General features: G+C 48.7%; 1 protein-coding gene across 1 annotated transcript in view; it reads right to left on the bottom strand.

Annotated features, from left to right (window-relative positions):
- Ptprn2 (protein tyrosine phosphatase receptor type N2) overlaps positions 1-11765 on the bottom strand; it is a 723788-nt gene that overhangs the window by 355953 nt on the left and 356070 nt on the right. The window lies entirely within an intron of this gene.

The raw sequence follows: 11765 nt of genomic DNA, 5'->3' as shown, positions 1-11765 counted from the left end.
TTCTGTGTGTCTCAGGGATCACTCTTAAGCTTCTGTGACTTGAGTGTGAATCAGAAATTCAAGCACTCACATTCTACTCATTGAAAATATTAATAATGACTGCTTACATCTATCTAGCAGCTATTTTCCAATCATCATGAGCAGGATCTGAGTCTCCTGGACAACCCTCAGAGGCAGACACTACCGTGGCTGCTTCATAGAGATGAGAACTGACATTTAAAGGGATTAAATGAGCTTGCAAGAAGACTGCTCCTGGCCAGACCCACGAGCCAGAGCCCTTCCTACCACCCCTTCCCTTCCCAGACCCCCAAAGCCTTGCCCATCCCCACGTTTAGAGTCGCCTCTCCACAGCCTCCCGTCCCCAGAAGATTGGTGTGTGTCACTGAGCCAGCCTCTTGCTGTGCAGCCATCTTTATTTTCCTGGCCACCTCAGCAAACCTGTGGCATCTCTGTCTGAACCTTCAAAGCCCTTGCCTCTCTGCCTTGCTTTACCTGTTCTCACTGGTCCTCATGGGATTGCAACTCCTCATTGGTTCCTAAGGCACCTGCTCTGCAGGCCTAAGCCTGGGCTCAATGGGCTCACTCAGGCCCTCATGGATCCTTAAGCCTCAGATCCCTGAGAGACATAGCCCACCTTCACCATTTTCTGCCACACCAGCCATGTGGCCAGATGGCCCTCCAAGGATGTCTTGAGGGTCACGTGGTGATCAATAACTGCCGTGCTGGGGTTATCACCTCCAGTGCCTGGAAGACTCAAGAGGGGACAGGCTTATCCAGGAACACAATGCATTGTTAACAAGCCTCATTTCATTAGAACAAAAATAAATCACAAGGAGTAATGGACACAGGTCGACGGACACAGCGTGTGTCTAAAAGGACGCCTGAGCTAGAACACTTTCTAAGTGAACTAAGGAAGGCCACTGTTTAAAATACTGTGTGGCTAGAGCTACTATTGAAAAGAGAGGAAGCATCTAGTGAATTCCATGGGGTTTTCATGTTTTAAAATGATGATTCTTTAAATAAATTTTTTTTAAAGAAAAAAATTTATTTTTTAAATAAATTTTTTCAAAGAATAACACAGACACAGAATAAAACCTTTAGCCCACTATGCACCATGAACACTCGTGGGGACCATTTCCTTCAAGGCGTCTGGTCCAGTGTCCTCCAACTTTACCGTTATAAACAAAACTGCCTTGGCTTCTGTTTTCCATCTTCACTGACTCACACCCCGGTCTCTGGCAGAGCCCTCTGGAAACTCCCCTGGCTATTGCTAGTGTCTCAGCCATGTTCCAGGGAGGCTCACAAACACTCCTCTGGAATCTTCCTTCTAGGCCCCACAGCACTCCCAGCCTCTCAGCTTATACACAGGGGCTTCCAGAGTTCTCAAAACTGCACACACTCCAAGGGACCAGGTCCTCACAGCCATCCCTGCTCTGTGGCAGGATCTGTAACAGAGCCTGCTTTCTCCAGAGAAGGGGCAGGTTCAGTTCAGGCCCAGGTCACTGCATCCCCTCCACCAACTGCCCCAACCTGTTCCCAGGTCAAATACTTACTGAGCAAAGTGGGAACTATGCCCTCCCCCCTGTGCCCTGCCCCTGTGCCCTGCCCCTGTGCCCTGCCCCTGTGCCCTCCCCCTGTGCCCTCCCCCCTGTGCCCTCCTCCTGTGCCCTCCCCCTGTTCCCTCCCCCTGTGCCCTCCTCCTGTGCCCTGCACATACACTTGAGCATGAGACTGCAAGCAGCCATCTGCAGGCCCAGAGCCTCCAGCCCCATCATCCCAGTGCAAGCTGTGCTGAATCCTTGTCTTCACTGGGGATCCTTCACCTACCCACTGAATTTCCAGATGTTCCCTTCACTCAGGCACAGGAAGCACATGCCAAGACAGTGACTAGCTCAACTTGATGAAGCTCCAGCACACATCACAGGGGCTAGGGTGGCCCGGATACCTGTGTCTCCTCAACTTCTGACTAAAATACAATGCCCAGAGGCTTGATGAGCATGCCAGAGGAGCCAGAGGCCATTGGTTCCGTGGCGAGTGACACAGGATGGGGAAAGTGCTGCCCTGCCAGGCCCCGTATAACTCTGAGCTTGGCAGTCAATGCTCCAGGGCTGGACTTTCCTGGAGACACCTGGCTCCAGCTACTTTGCCCATGTGAGAACGGGTATTGGAGAGATACCGTCTGCTCCCCATCACTGCTCCCTCCTGGTTAGGGTATGACTCCAGACATGTACAGTCTACGGAGCCCCACTTTGTCTACGTTGTGTGAGGGGCACTGGGACCATCGGGGGCTTTCTGCAGCAGCTGCAGGTAAATTCGCCTGTGTTTAGTGGCGCTGAATACCCATGGAACAGGATTTCCTCCATTGTGCTTTCCTGGCAGACACCGCCCCTCCCTCTGCCATTCAGTGACTCACAGCACTGATTATAAAGCGTCCCAGCTGGTAGCAAGTTCACTTCATCTTTCTTCAAGCACTGCTTTTCATTCAGTTCACATAGGAATCCAATTAGCATATCATTGTGACTGATTAAATATGCCTCATGTAAATTTACACGTCAAAATACACACTGTACTTAAACAAGCAGGCCTGGTTGGTGCCTCTGTAACGGCTCTTGCTGGCTCACCCAGCACCAGCACAAAAGCCTGGATGGAAATGCACAGCGACTACCTGATGGCATTGGGCATGGGAGGCAGGGGGCTCGTGCTTGAAGGATGGTGGATATAGACATTTGTCTCTCTTTGTCTCAGGCGAGAAGCTATTGACAAGGGAGGCCATCTGCGCAGGAGGCTGCCACGTCCAATTAGCTCATCAGGTGACGGAAATTTGGCCTCTGCTCCAGAAAGTCCCTGTGCACCCAAGTCGAGACTGTTTCAAAGCGATTGCATTATCTTAGACAGCAGGATTAAATTAATATGGCAAAGACTGCTACTGGAGGAAAATTTTTTTTCAAAATGTGTGTTAATGTTTATTATGCATGGCGCTATCAGGAGTAGTCTTCTTTGACACACTATTCAATTCTTCATTCATTCAAACTCTCTTTAGAAAAGAGCAAAAGGCCCGCCTATGAATATTGGATTGGGAAAGTTAAAGAAAAATAGAAAGCTTTAATTGGATTTATTAGAAAGCAGTGACTATGACTTTATGGGTTACTTCATGGGAAGTGAACATCTACAGCCCCGGCACTGCCTTCCCGGGGAGGCAGAGGCTTCTGGGGAGGGAGAGGCTTCTGGGGAGGGAGAGACTTCCTCTCCACAATTCCTCTGCCCCCGCATGGGCTCACTGGCTATAGCACCATGGCAAGTGGCAGTGCTTCATCTTGTGAGCCCTCTATTCCCTGAGGCCGTGATGGGTTTGGCTATTTCCAGCAAGGACGGATCACAGAGTTCTGTGCACACTTCTGCTTGAGGAGACTTAGATCTGCCTTTCAGCTGGGCTCCATCCTATTCTCTGCCGGGGACAGCTAAAGGCTCCACCCCACCTGGTTCCCAGCCAATCCCTCCAACCCCTAGAAACTAGCATGTAGGCTACTATCCACACAGGCAGCTCTGTGGAGCAGCTCTCCTCTCCATCTCTAGTGGTATCAGTATGAGTGGGTTACTGCAGCCTAGCTGTGACAGTTTTTGAGGTTGAGGCGTCCTGCAGGTGCCCATGAAGGGCATTCAAGGGCAAGCCTCGCACTACTGCAAATGGAATTATAGGAGAATCTTTCCACTGGAGTCGACAGGCGAGGAGACGCTGACAGGACATGAAGAGCCCCTGCAGGTGCGTCCAGGTGTGGTGTTGTGGCTGAGGCTCATCTAACCACTCAACAGAGTAGAAAGGAGGAAATCAGTAAATTTGATAGATAGAAGAGACATTTAAGACCAACTTGAGAATCTCATTTCAAATGTGGGCCATCCTGAGGAGGGACAGATATTATGCAAAATGAAAAGGCAGCTTTTCCTGGTGTGTTTTATTGAAACACACTAAAGGGATTAAACTTGTTAAATGTGGTAAAAGAAAAGCATCTAACCATAATAGGCATGTTCCAGAGAGAGGCATACAAATGTGCTTCTTTTCATTTAAATAATGTTCAAACCCACTGTGGGAGATTCAGGGAAGCCCTGTAGTTAGTGGGTTCCTATGAAGAGGAACCCTGGCAAACACATTTGGGTGGAAACTAACACTCGCTTTCCAGGCAAATGTGCAGAGTGGTTCAGCACATGTTATAACAAGGCAGCTGCTCATCCTCCTTAAGACTATTGCTGCACATGTGCCAGGGCTTGGGGGCCACCCCAAGGCCAAGAAGAAGATCACCAAGTCCAGCAGTGGGCTGACAAAGTGCTGGACGGACATCACCCACACAGGCTGCTCTTCCTCTTCCTCTTCCTGTGATTATACACAGGCAGTCTGGGAGCCTAGGGGCTGTCATTCTTGCCTTTTCCTCCACCTCTGATCCTTCTTTCCAATCCCTCACCTCCGAGACACCTTCCGACTGACCCATAGACCGACCCGACATGAAATCGTGGCCTCTCTGGTTTAGTGCCTCTTTGCTCTGCTCCAGCCTCTCTCGGTTACAGTCATAGCGATGTCTCACAGAGTCCAGCTCTAAGCCGCTCACCCTCAGACTCCCCGCCTCTGGGGTCTAGTTGCTGGGGCTTCGGCTGTCACATCGTTGCAGGCTGAGGTGGTTGTTCTCATGCGGAAGAGCTGGCAACTGTAGAGATAACTTCTGTTCCTGTTCAACAGGGTCAAGTGCTGCCACGTGCTGAGGCTGGGTTGGGGACACTTGGGTCGAAGAGGGACTCTCATGTATAAAACACCACTGTGAGGCCACATCTCTGACCCACTCTCTACACAGTGGACATGCTTGCTGGAGAGGACATCTCAAGGGTTCCCTTTCTGATCCTCCAGTTTCCAGTGGGATTATTCCTTGGTTAAATTAACCACTCTGCTATTAACTTGATCTGTCCTTTCCCAGTATACCACACATAAGACGACAGCCCCCCACTGGCAGCTTCCTACTGAGGCTTTATGGTCCTTACAGAGTCACCACAGGTACAAATGTTGTTCGAAGCCCTCAGGAGAGACTGGTCATTTCCCAGGTGCAAAGGTAGGGGAGTGAGGGCCCTGCTCAGCGTGGAGCCGCGTGCCTGCTCCCCCGCCCAGACACTGCCTCCAGTTTATCTGTGATGTGTCCTCAGAGGTATTGAGCTCAGGAGCAAAAGAAGAACCAAGAGGCAGGTGAGTACTGTGGCCTCACACCGCCTCCACCTCCCTCGGTGCCACGGTGAGTGAGCCATGTGGCTCTCCTTTCCTTACTGATTTCCTCAGCACCTCATCTAGGGCCTGTGGTGCTACCACATGTCACTGTTTGCAGTTCTGACCTATGACAGGATAAAGAAGTGTCCCTGGATCAACCCTCCTCTTTCTCCCTGCCTCTTTGTCCTTAAGTCCTTGTCCTCTGGTTCCAGTCTGTGTTACAGAATAAAACAGTAGCGTCCACACTTTCATTGGATCTATGGGTGTGTTCTGTCCGAAGCCCCAGGCACTGCCCATTACTGTCACGGTGCATCCACCATGCTGCACGGGAAACATGATTTGAGATTCACATCGGCCTCACCTACAGCAAACCCAGTACCCCCTCGGCCCCTCTAGGAAGGAAGGCATCTGGAGGTACTGTTATCTACATCCTTCCTCCAACATCACCATAGATCTGAGACTTAAAACATTCACTCAGGAAGATCACAAGACGAGAACCTCCCAACTCCACAACAGCAAGCTCCAGGCCCATCCCTGGTCTGTGTGCGAGAGAAACAAAGCCAGCCTCTAATTATCACCTTGCAGCAAACGTGGGTGACAGCTGTCAGGCAATGTCAAGGCACCTGCAGCTGGCTGAGAAAATGTAGGGTCCCCACAGACAACTGAGGGACCATTTTCCTGTAAGGTAAACGCGTGACAAGGGCTGTCTTTCCAAAACCACAGCAAAGACCCAGGAGTCCCCAGTGTGAGAGGTCATAGATCCCTGGAGACCCTAACACTGAGAATTCCAGTCCCTAAGGCCTTCCTAGAACCTGTCTAAACTGTTGTTCAACACCGTTACTTTCTCTGCCTTATGGCAGTGTCTAATTCACACATACACTTCCTCAGTGCCAAGAGCGATCATTCCTTCCAAGGACACCGTTAAACTAAATTCTGGCTGAGACTACCACACCATCCAGGAATACAAGCCAACCTCTCCCTGTGTTTCTTTCTTTCTTATCTATATCACTAGACTGCAAATTTCCCAGTACATGACAATTTCCTTACTAAATCCACGAAAATGAATACTTCATGAAGATTTATAAATAGTGGTTAGAAAAAACAACAGCCTGACATGGCAGGAGCAGGTATCCCTGCGGCCAGAAGAGCTGGGGCACATACCTGCTTCCTTGGCAACTTATGCAGTGTCTGCCACTCGCTGTGTGTCTGGCCAATGCTACTGGAATGATGGGGGACTCAAGAGAGTGGATAATGCCAGATGGGGTGACAAGGAACCGGATGACAAGCCAGAGCTTTGTAAGGAGCTTATATGGGCACATTCTTATTCCAGTGTCCATGCTGATTTCAGCTCACTGAATCCCCCCATTACTTCAAAGTGACAAGCATCTGATTCACCTTACAGGAGTGGGAACAGCCAAGCAGGGCTGTGCTGGCTCTGCTGTCCTGTGGCCCACATTCTCCTGCTGCCTGAAGCTGGATAATAAGGGAGGAAGCACAGCTGCCATCATTGTTCACGGAGCAGATGATGTCCACTGTCACACCGGGTCAGATGCTGGGCATGGAGGTCCTCAGAGAGCCTTCTCTGACTCTATCTTCACAGGCAATGGCCCTCTTCTTGTGAGGACAACCAGTCACATTGGGTTAGGACCTACCTCTTTGATCTTAAGCTAACTGGATGACACTGGAGCAGACTTGATTTCCAGATGAAGTCACAGTCATAGGTCAGGGATGAGGACCTTGACACGCTTCTTAGGGACACACTTCACCCATAGGCAATACTGGCCGTTATCATAGCACATCTTCTACACATTCCATGTTATAGTTGATATTTTTGTTTATTCATGAGGACTGATAGCATTTTTCAAAGCAAAGAACAGTAGAAAAAGAGGCTGGATCAACCTTGTTAAGAAAAGGCTGACATGGGAGGGAAGGCAGGCCTTTAGAAGCATTTTGCTTGAATAACATGTTTCATGTATTGTCATTTTACTGAGCAGGATTGCATGAAGGCTGAACTCCCAGCTCCGTGTTTATAACCTGTTTTTCTTTCTGAACATTCTATCAATCTGACATTTCCCTAAATCAAACCGACCTTCCACAATGTAGAATAAATCATAGTGGTTTCATCATGCTGACTAGAGAGCATCCTCCCTACCCTGGGACAGGATGACAGCTTCCCTGTCACTCACACTTCCCCTTGGTACTGTTAGGCTGAGCCGAGTGGGCAGAGTTGGTCACAATTGCCCACGGCATCACATCACAAATTAGAGGGAGGAAGCTGGCCGAGGCACTCCACTCAGAGAATGTGCTGTCTGCCTCCGTAATTACCGATGTGCTCAGTTGACCCAAGAACCACTTAAGCACAAAAGACAACTGATGTGGATGCAAGAAGAAAGCCAAGGTCACAGCCCCCACATAGCTTGCAGTGCCTAATCTCTGATTTCCACTGAGTATCCACTAAGGAGGGGCTTCTGTGTGCCTCCAAGGGTGCCACACAGGACCCCTGGAGTGAGGCCCTCTGCAGAGAGGGAACTGATACCAACCTTCATTGAGTTTGATGACATCCAGAAGAGAAGAACAACTGTCATTGTAACTCAGGGCTGCAGTGTGAACAGAGTGGGCAGAGTGATGTCTAGAATGGTATGTGTTTTCTGCAAACCCTGAGGAAGCCCAGAGCCAGAAGGGACCAGTGAGAGCTGACACACCTGGCCCACATGCTACTGAGGTCACAGTGGGGTGTCGCATTGGTAACAGCATTTGTATGTTAGGATATGTAGAGATCAAATGATCCTTGTGCACACAGATAAGCACTGGATAAGCCAGGGAAAGTCAAACATGCAGCTTATCTATCCAAAAGAAGAAGGCATTTGGCTATTCTCTCAGAATGCTGGGAAAAGCATAGTTTACAACCTGGTAATCTTTTACTATGTGTTGAACAAGGCTCCATATGTATCCCCCAGAATAGTATGTTCGTTTGTCTCAGACTTTTCCTCCCTAAAACTTTGAGCATTGCTTCTAGGCCATAAACCCATCCTTATGAGTGATGTTGCTTGTGCTTTACAACAGCCTAAGTAAGTTCTATGTCACTCCAGGCCACGCCCCGATCCCACAGGTGTCATGTTCACCTCAGTCAGGCCACGCCCCGATCCCACAGGTGTTATGCTCACCTCAGTCAAGCTCCCTAAACCCGTGAGCACTGTTTCTATGTCAACATGGAAGAAGCCATATGTACTTTGTAAAGAGCTTCAATGTAAACATGTCTTAAGTTTTGTTTTACTCAGAGGACTGAGTTAATTGTTATCAGAAAACTTTTCCCTAAAACTATGCTGTGCTTTTAGATATAGTTAAAATAAATGAACCAGTGTCAGAGTCTCAGTTTTGGCCCAGCACTGGTTCCTAAGTTGGGCTGAACCAAGGTTCATTCTTGTCTCTTCATAGACTGTTTCCCTGCCATCCAGAAAGCCTGCAGGAACCCCCAACAAGAGCCTACCACTATAGACACACCTGACTTCTGAGGGGTCATACCTGAGGACCCGGAGCCAAGTCCTGATGAAAGTTTGTTAACCTGTCACTACACCATAATAGAAGGGCTTACAAACTTATCAGAGCATGAGCCAGCCAACCGTGGAGTGTTTCCATGCGGAAGTGACCAACTCCATTTTTCTTGACAAGCAGAAATGGTAGCTAATGACTGAAGGTGAAAATGTTACAATCTGAGATGACAGATGTGTCCAGATGAAAGAAGTGTGCCTCCCACACTGTGCACACTCAGAGAAGGCAGGGTCAGGCATGAGCAGCCATTGTCCCCATGGCTGAGAGCGATGCACAGGGCCTGAGATGTGGAAACCATATGGAGTCACAAAATCAACCAGGCAAATATGACAGCAGAGTGGTGGCTATGAGCACCAAACATTTGTTGGCTAGCAGAGACCTTCTGCTGACCCTAAACCAGGGAGGGTCACCACCCTGCACAGGGTAGAGAAAAGGAAGTTTGGAGAAGACATCCAACTTACCCAAATCTGCATGTGCATAAAAGGTCAGGATCCAATCTCAACCTTACCTGACACAAGCCTGTGCTAAAAGTCATGGATCTGGTTCCTGCCTCAATACTCTATGACCTTGTGTGTAGGGCTGTGAAGCTTCTTAAGAGGAACCAGAAACAGGTTGGGAGAAGGTGTAGACAACTCTAGAAAGTAGCCATGACAACAGTAACACTGTGACTTATTCTGCATGCTTGGATAAACACTCTGAGGGAGCTTGATACATACATGTTCTCATCTGAGCACATAGATAATACTGCTCAGGGTCAACCTCAGAGTAGGACTATGGGACCACCTAGTTTTGAACAGAAAAAAAATATCTCTCCCCTGATATTGTTCATATACCCATTCTTGGGGAGTTCTGAGGAGTGTGTGACTTCTCAATAGAGTCATCTATGCTCTCTCTAAATAGAGACACCAGACTGCCACAGCCTGAGTCTCTACCACCCTGGGTCCATTAGTGAACAGCCTGTGTCAGGACATGGTGGCAGGGGCCAGCAAACACTGGCCAAGCCTCTGAGTGAGCACAAACCAGGCCCGGTCTCTCACTCTCTGCTTGCAGATTAGGTTGTAGCTCTCAGCTACTTCTCCTGTGCCACAACTCCCTGTTGCCATGCTCCTTGTCATGAGGATAATGAAACCTCTGAAACTGTAAGCCAGCCCCAATTAGATGTTTTCTTTCACAAGAGCTGCCTTGGCCATGATGTCTCTTCACAGCAACAGAACAGTGACCAAGGGTCTGTGTATCACTGAAGAAAGGCTGAGGCTCAGGCAATGGGCAAAGAGATGCTCCACCCACTGTTGAGAGAGGATTCAGTGGTCCTCCCAGGAACTTGTGGACCATGATGGACATACTCAACAAAGAGTCAAGGTTGAGAAAAAGGAAGGGAAATGGGGGGGAAAAGACTATAGACACTCACTACCATATACTCCCATGTGACAGGCTGTACACATAAGCACAAGCTTGTGTGTGATCCTCCTGGCAGTCCAGGCCAAGAGGAAAGCTGATGAGTGAACACCTCCTCACTGTCATAATGCTATCTGCAGCCACCCAAGATCCAGCACTTCTAAAGAACTTTTCACTAGCAACTGGGAAGAACACATACATGGGTGCCCACCAGCTTCCTCTTGGGGTTTCTGTGTCTCCCCTTCATGAAAGCCAAGGACTTGTTATCATGAAAGCCAAGGACTTGTTATCAAAGCATCCTCTGAGCAAGTCCACAGGGACTGATGCAAAGCCTGAATCAACTCCAGATTGTGAACACTGGACACAGATTTACACAGAGGTCATTGAACTCTGACACAGGAAAGGTGAGAGGCAGAGGAGTACCCAAGATGGACACATCTGATGGGACTCTGGAACAATGGGGCATGGGGGTAAACGGGGTTCATAGGAAACTCAGAGTCAGATCAAGCTACCCACCCTTCGGGGATTTGCTTTCACAGAGAGTGGATGGTAAGTCAAATCACTAACATGAGGCTCAGAACTATTTTACTCATTCAGTCTCAGGATAATAAAGTCAAACATCCATGAGGACCTTCAACAAATAATGTAGTCTGGATTTAATTACAGATAAAAGAAGTCTGACTTCTATTAAAATAAGAGCAATTGCATATAAAAATGGAAATCACCTCGTGAATGGAAATGCCATTGTCTTGGTGTCCATTGTCTTAGAATAAGAAAACTATGAGGCCTTTTGGCTCTTGAAAAGCTTTCCTTAAGACAAGGCTGAAAGAACTCTCATTGAAAGGATTTCCAGGGAAATATCCTGCTGCAGATTTCTAATCTTAAGTAGATGCAGACTATTCTTCTGTTGCCTCAGTTTACTCACAGGTCCCATGCCTTTTCTACCATAAGGGCAGCAGGTCCCCACCTTCCTGGGTGGTTATTCATGGTGTTCTCTTTCTATCGAGTGTTTGTGAGTAGAGAGGTCTGGGACTCAATAACACAGATGCATGAGCATGGCACTTACTCCTAGAGCAGAGGCCTCAGCCTGCATCTAGCATCACTGCATTTTCAATAGGAGGTGCCACCAACAGATGGTGTGGCCTACACCTGGCCTACTAATCCATCCTCCGTGGAGAATAGTAGGAGACTATCAGCAGAAGGTGCAGTCTGTGTGTGACCCCCCTATGCCCCAACTAGCCAAGTGAGGCCAGTGAGTTGCATGGGGCCACCAAATCCCCTTGATTCAAGCCCTCCTCACACAGCCCACTTCTTTAGATCCAGGGTCAAAGAAGACAAACTTTGGTTCCTGCCAGTGGAGATTCTGGCTGAAAGCAGGGGCATAGATCGCACCATGTCTGAGAACCTCAGGCTGCCTGTGGCTTTTCCATGCTGAAGATCGTAAGTCATGCTTCTTGTCCCAGAGGTACCCCCAAATGTTCCCTCCTCAGCGTGGGGACTCCAAGTGTTAAAAGGGTCATTAACACTCAAGAGAGCATCTTGAGACATCAGTGCCCTGATGAAATTCCAAATCAAAATGTTG

This window comes from Peromyscus maniculatus, chromosome 14, assembly GCF_049852395.1.
Source record: "Peromyscus maniculatus bairdii isolate BWxNUB_F1_BW_parent chromosome 14, HU_Pman_BW_mat_3.1, whole genome shotgun sequence".
Lineage (NCBI taxonomy): Eukaryota > Metazoa > Chordata > Mammalia > Rodentia > Cricetidae > Peromyscus > Peromyscus maniculatus.
This window is presented reverse-complemented; position numbering and strand designations above follow the sequence as displayed.